The sequence below is a fragment of the Myotis davidii genome, unplaced genomic scaffold (assembly GCF_000327345.1).
Source record: "Myotis davidii unplaced genomic scaffold, ASM32734v1 scaffold157, whole genome shotgun sequence".
NCBI lineage: Eukaryota > Metazoa > Chordata > Mammalia > Chiroptera > Vespertilionidae > Myotis > Myotis davidii.
The window spans coordinates 583,811-590,357 of NW_006288722.1; the positions used below are offsets into that span (position 1 = coordinate 583,811).

Genomic DNA, 6,547 nt, shown 5'->3' on the forward strand with positions numbered 1-6,547 from the left:
CAAAGCCCCTGATCGGCCCTGCTCTGTGCATGACAGGGGGCAGCGCCCTAACCCCCTGATTCCTGCTCTGTACGTGACAGGGGGTGGGGCCGCAACCTCCCCATCGACCCTGCCTTGTGTGTGACGGGGTGGTGCCCCAACCCCCCAGTCAGCCCTACCCTGAGTGTGACTGAGGGTGACATTGCAACCTCCCAATCCGCCCTGCTCTGTGCATGATGGGGTGGCGCCCCAACTTCCCAATTAGCCCTGCTCTGAGCCCAACCAGGGGCTGCACCTAGGGATTGGGCCTGCCCTCTGCCACCGAGGAGCAGGCCTAAGCCAGCAGGTCTTTATCTCCCAAGGGGTCCCAGACTGCAAAAGGGCACAGGCCGGGCTGAGGGACCCTCTACCCCCGAGTGCACAAATTTTTGTGCACTGGGCCTCTAGTCTATAATAATAAAAGTGTAATATGCTAATTAGACTGGACAGCCAAATGATCTTCCAGACGTTATTCCAGACATCCTTCCGGGCGAAGCTGCAGCAGTGGGGGCTGTGGCAGAGGTTGTTAGGATCGATCAGGCAGGCAGTGAGCAGTTAGGGACAATTAGGTAGGCAGGCGAGTGGTTAGGGGCAATCAGGCAGGCAGGCGAGCAGTTAGGGGCAATCAGGCAGGCAGTCGAGTGGTTAGGGGCAATCAGGCAGGCAAGCGGTTAGGAGCCAGGAGTCCTGGATTGCGAGAGGGATGTCCAACTGCCAGTTTGGGCCCGATCCCTCAGGGATCCCTGAAGAATTGGGCCTAAACTGGCAGTCGGACATCCCCCATGTGGTCCCAGATTGCTAGAGGGTGCAGGCCAGGCTGAGGGACCCCCCTCCCCATGCATGAATTTCATGCACCAGGCCTCTAGTTAATAGCAATGAAGAGCTTTACCAATAAATGTAAAGCCTTGGGACTTGATGGTGTTGTGTTTACCTTTCCTTGGTGGAGTTTCGTTCTGTGAACTGTTGTCCTTGCCCAGTCCCCTCTACTGCTGATGGCTGTAGTCTAGGGTAGGGCATTCTTCCTGGCATATTTGAAAGTGTGGTGAAAGCCATTTCTTTTCTTTTTTACTATTTATTTATGACAAATATTCCACATCTGTTAGATAATGCTGTTGGCCTTGGCCACTCAGAGAATGGAGTCATCTGACTCACCCATTCTGCAAAAGGTCCCACAGATAGCATAGGTTTTAAACTGGACATTGAACCTGCCTGTCACTTTGTCAACTTCAGCCATGCTCATCTAGATGGTGTGGTCCTTGGTGTCAATAATGCATTTGCTGGCAGAGCATTTGCATGTACAGGTCCACAACTTGCCAGTGTCATTCTGCATGTGGAGGCCACACCTGGTGACACCAAGACCTGAGCAGTTTCTTGATTCATTTCCTCAGCTCTGTGACCTGAGACTAGGTTGCACCAACAACAGCTTCTGAGAAAAACAAGACAATAGGGCTAAATGCTTTCTTCCATGGCAACAGTCCTGATTGGAGCACTTCGCATATATTAAACCACTCTGCTAACTTGGATCAGGTGTTTAACTAGAGCGAATGGTACTGAGTGCAGTCCCACTGCCCATTCCCATGACTCACAGCCTTATGGGGCTGTTGCTTCATCAAGAAGAGGTGAATTTATGTGTCCTATGGAGAATCTTCTCAGTTGTCTTGGACCCATCTTTCTTCTGTAGTTAACACAGCCTCTGAGCAAGTCAGCCATGCTGAAGTTGGCCTTCTGGGCTCACTCCATAAAGTATCTGGCCAAAGATCCCAGCTCTATCTTTGTTTCATGTCCATAGAAATAGCATGTACCTCTCACTCCTGATCTAGGCACTGTCCACACGCTGGCTCCAGTGCTCATTCTCCTCTACTTGAGTTCCCAGTTATGGGCCTCTGCCGTCTAAATCTCATCAGTTTTGACGTTAGTAGGAGGGATAACGACAGTACTCAGGGAATAATAGATTCAAAATGTGAGAGGAGGTATGGAAAACTTAAAAAAAACCCAACTATCCCAGGAGAGTGTAAAATCCAGGGTCAGCTATATTCAGATAAAGATTATGAAAAAGATGGGAATCATTTTAAAAATTTGTTTTAAAATTATAAAAGACGTGTATATGCCTGGTTAAAAAAAAAAGAAATAGTCCAGAAAAATATCAAATGAAAGGTAAAAATCTCTAGTCCCCTTCTATTTTCAGTTCTTTCAGAGGTTAGAGTTGAGGCAAAACAAGCTGGACTACTACTTCATTATTTATAGTTAAATCAATTATACATAAATCAAATTGTCTAACATAAAAACGAAACTATAAAAGTACTGGAGGAAAATATAAGGGAATACAATATTTTAAAATATTTTTTTTCTCTGTTCAAGGTTTACTTGGCATTTTAGTTGGTATGACACTTGGATAGTTGGCTGTATTATTTATATGTAGACTTTTCTTTTTACATTATATGGCAATGTACACTAATCTGATAATATGGTACACAGAATAAGATCCTTTAGAACAGTTATGCACAAAACATGCAATATTAGATTTACATTGGATCCCAGAATGTGACTAATTATAGAAAAAGGAGCCACAAGTTATATAACACACAGTGAACGCACATCTAGTCTGAAGGGCAACTGTAGTGTGAGCAACATTGGTGCCTTTGAGGAGGTAGAACTATTTCACACTAACCAGTCTAGGACTACAAAAGATAACAACCCTCCAGCACCAGGGTGCAGATGCTGGGTTTTAGAAACCATTACTATTTCTGTCTTTAGGAAACTGATGTTCTTAGTCACAGATCAGATTAAAAGGACAACATGCACAATCTCCAACTAAAATCTTGCTGTAGCCTAGAGCAGGGGTGGGCAACCTTTTTGTGAGTGCGTGCCAAAACCAGCAAAATCTCTGATTCAAAATTCTTCTGCATGCCAACCCTAATTTTTTGAGAACATGTTATGCCTACTTGATATCTCTTAAGGTGTACGTATGTGAAGAACCTTGAAGAAATAGTAAAATTCATTCGAGTGACAAAAACACAGTATATGATGATAAAAAATACATTTATTTCTTAATGTATAAATGTTCAATGAAAGCTCTTTCTGGATCCCCCACAGTGTATCTGCACTCTTTCTTCTTCAAACGGGCCTCTTCCTCAGGTATCAGGGTCACCTTCACAACATCTGAGATTCCATTCTGTCCCAAGATGCAAGGAACACTAAGGAAGGTGTCATCTTTTATTCCATGGAGACCCTTAATCTTGGTGGAAATTGGATGTGCCCACCCAAGATTCTTCATCATACTTTCTGCTAAATCTGCCACAGATAGGCCAACGGCCCAGGATGTATAGCCTTTCAGTTTGATCACCTCATAAGCACTATCAACCACCTGTTTGTGAACTTGTTTCCACTGTTCCTTATCTGCATCAGTGCCTAAATCAGGGCGCAGATTCTTTAGGGAGACACCAGCAACATTCACTCCACTCCATACAGGCACACTAGAGTCTCCATGCTCCCCAAGGACCCACCCATGACAGCTTAATGAGTGAACTCCCAGCCTCTCCCTCATCAGGTATCCAAACCGGGCTGAATGCAGATTGCAACCACTTCCAATAACACAGTTTTTGGGAAAGCTGCTTAACTTCCAAGCCACATAGGTCAAGATATCCACTGGATTGGAAACAACAAGCAGTTTGCAGTTGGGACTGTATTTTACAACATTAGGAATGATGAATTTAAAGATGTTCACGTTACGTTGGACCAAATTAAGGTGGCTTTCTCCCTCTTGTTGACGTGGCCCAGCTGTGATAATAACCAGTTTGGAGTTTGCAGTCACCCTATAGTCTTTGCCAGAGACAGTTTTTGGTGTTCCAAGGAAAAGGCTGCCATGTTGGAGATCCATCATTTCTCCCTTTAATTTGTCTTCCATGACATCAACAAGAGCAAGTTCATCTGCCAAGTCCTTCATTAAGATACTGATGGCACAAGCCATGCCAACAGCACCAACCCCAACGACTGTAATCTTATTCTGGGAACTCTGTTCTTCCTTAAGATTCACAATCAGCTGATCCTTGAGTGTTGCCATTTTGGAGCTAGAACCAAAAGGAACTGGGAGTGCATGGTGGGCAGGCTTCAGTGTTGCGCGATGTAGGATCCGGACTTGGTGGCTGCAGCTCTGGTACCTAAAATATTCTTAATGTGTGACATTTTCTCTTTCTGGTATATTTAATAACATTAGTAACATCATTTTTGCACTTTTTTTCTGTAGAGTTCATCAGTGAAAGCCTTTAGGCTTAAGGTTTTCTATGTAGGAGATTTTGATTATGTTATAGGACTGCATAGTTTTCTCTTTCTTCTTGAGTCAGCTTATTTTTTTTAGAAGTTTTTCCATTTTACTTAAATTTTCATATTTATTAGCATAATATCTCAATATTTTAAATGTCTAAAGCCTTTCTATTACTCCTCTTTTTTTATTCCTGATATTAGCTATTTTCCACTAACTCTTTTTTCTTAATCACTCTCCAGATTTTTGTCAATTTTACTGAGTCTTCTCACAGAACCAATTCTTTTTAAAAATTCTATTATGTATTTTCTATTCGCTAATTTCCACTCATATTTTCATTATATTCTTATTTGTATTTTATTTATATATATACATATGTATATTTCAGACTTCTTGTAATGCTTATTTCATTAATTTTTGGCTTTTCCAATATAAATGAGGTAAATATAGCTTTCCCTCTAAGTACTGTTTAAACTGCATTTGGTAAGTTTAGATAGTGAAAGTTTTACTTATTATTATTTACTTCTAAATATTTTCTAGTTTCCTTTATAATTTCTTCTTCAAGCTAAGGTAATTTAGAAGTATATCTTTAATTTCTAAACACATAGGGACAGTATAATTCTCATTTTATTAGTGATTTCCAGTTGGGTTGCATTGTGGTCAAATAATACAATCTACATAATTTCAATAATTTGAAAAAGTTTTGAGAATTACATTTTGGTCTAGAACATGGTCAGTTTTTGTAAAAGTAATGTGTAGCTGTGTATGATCTTATATATGACCATTAAATCAAATTTGTTAATCACATCGTTTAAATCTTCTATGTTCATAGTGACTTTTAAAAATATATATATTTTATTGATTTTTTTACAGAGAGGAAGGGAGAGGGATAGAGAGTTAGAAACATCGATGAGAGAGAAACATCGATCAGCTGCCTCCTGCACACCTCCTACTGGAAATGTGCCTGCAACCAAGGTACATGCCCTTGACCAGAATCAAACCTGGGACCTTTCAGTCCACAGGCCGATGCTCTATCCATTGAGCCAAATCAGTTAGGGCCATAGTGACTTTTGATCTGCTTATGCTATCAGTTACCAAGAAAAGTTCAACATAATTGCTGATTCTTGTATTTCTGTCCAAGTTTCTTTTATGTAATTTAAGGTTATGTTTTATGTTTATGTAAGCTAAAAAAAAACATTTTTTAAATCCTTACCTGAAGATACATTTTTATTGATTTTTAGGGAGAAAGGAAGGGAGGAGGGGAAAAGAGAGAGAGAAAAAGAAAGGAAGGAAGGAAGGAAGGAAGGAAGGAAGGAAGGAAGGAAGGAAGGAAGGAAGAAAGAAAAATTGATACTCCCATACATGCTGCAATCAGAGATTGAACTCCCAACCTAGGTATGTGCCCTTACTGGGAATGGAACCCATAACCTTTTTGGTGTATGGGGGATGCTTCAACCAACTGAGCCACTCCAACAGGTCTGTAAGCTAAATTGTTTTTTTTTTTTTTTTGCTATAAATTCTTTCTTTAAAGCATCTATATAAGTGCAGGAAAGGGTTAACTCAGCAGGCCTGTGTGGTCAAACTACACATTCCCCAAATTGGCCTGTTTTTAGTACTGGCCCATGACTGCCTCCTGGAGGATAAACTGGGAGTATTTTTCCTGATAAGTGTTTGTGTGCCTGAGGCCTTGGGACACACTGTATTAGTTTGATCTCTTGAGGGCTGGAGATTGAGTAGTTAAGATCAGTCATGTGAGTGCTTCATAACTAACCCCCAATAAAAACTCTGGACCCCAAGGCTTGGGTGAGCTTCCCTAGTTGACAACACTTTGCATGTAATTGTCAATACCGTTGCTAGTAGAATTAAGCATGTTCCCACATGACTTCACTATGAGGAGACCCATGGAAGCTTGTACCTGGTTGCTCTGGGGCTCTATCTGATTTGCCTTTTCCCTTTGTTGATTTCAATCTGTATTTTTTCACTGTAATAAACTATGAGTATTACAACTTTTCTGAGTCTTGTGAGTCCTTTTAGTGAATCATCAAGCCTGACTGTGATCTTGGGGGCCCTCAACACAGTATATATGCTCTTTTCTATGCTTTTACTTTCAACCTTTTTATATACTTGAGATTTTTATCTTTAACATTTCATATATGTTTATTGTTGACAGCATATGATTAGATTCCTTGCTTCCTTTCTTATCCAGTTTGATAACCTTTTCTTAAAAAGTAAAGCAGTCTATTTATACATACATACATACATACATATGTA

The 6,547-nt window shown here is 40.8% G+C and overlaps 1 pseudogene; it reads right to left on the reverse strand.

Annotated features, from left to right (window-relative positions):
* The window catches only part of LOC102753212, a 5,256-nt pseudogene extending 1,144 nt beyond the window's left edge, over window positions 1-4,112 (reverse strand).
* Between the last annotated feature and the right edge of the window lie 2,435 nt (window positions 4,113-6,547).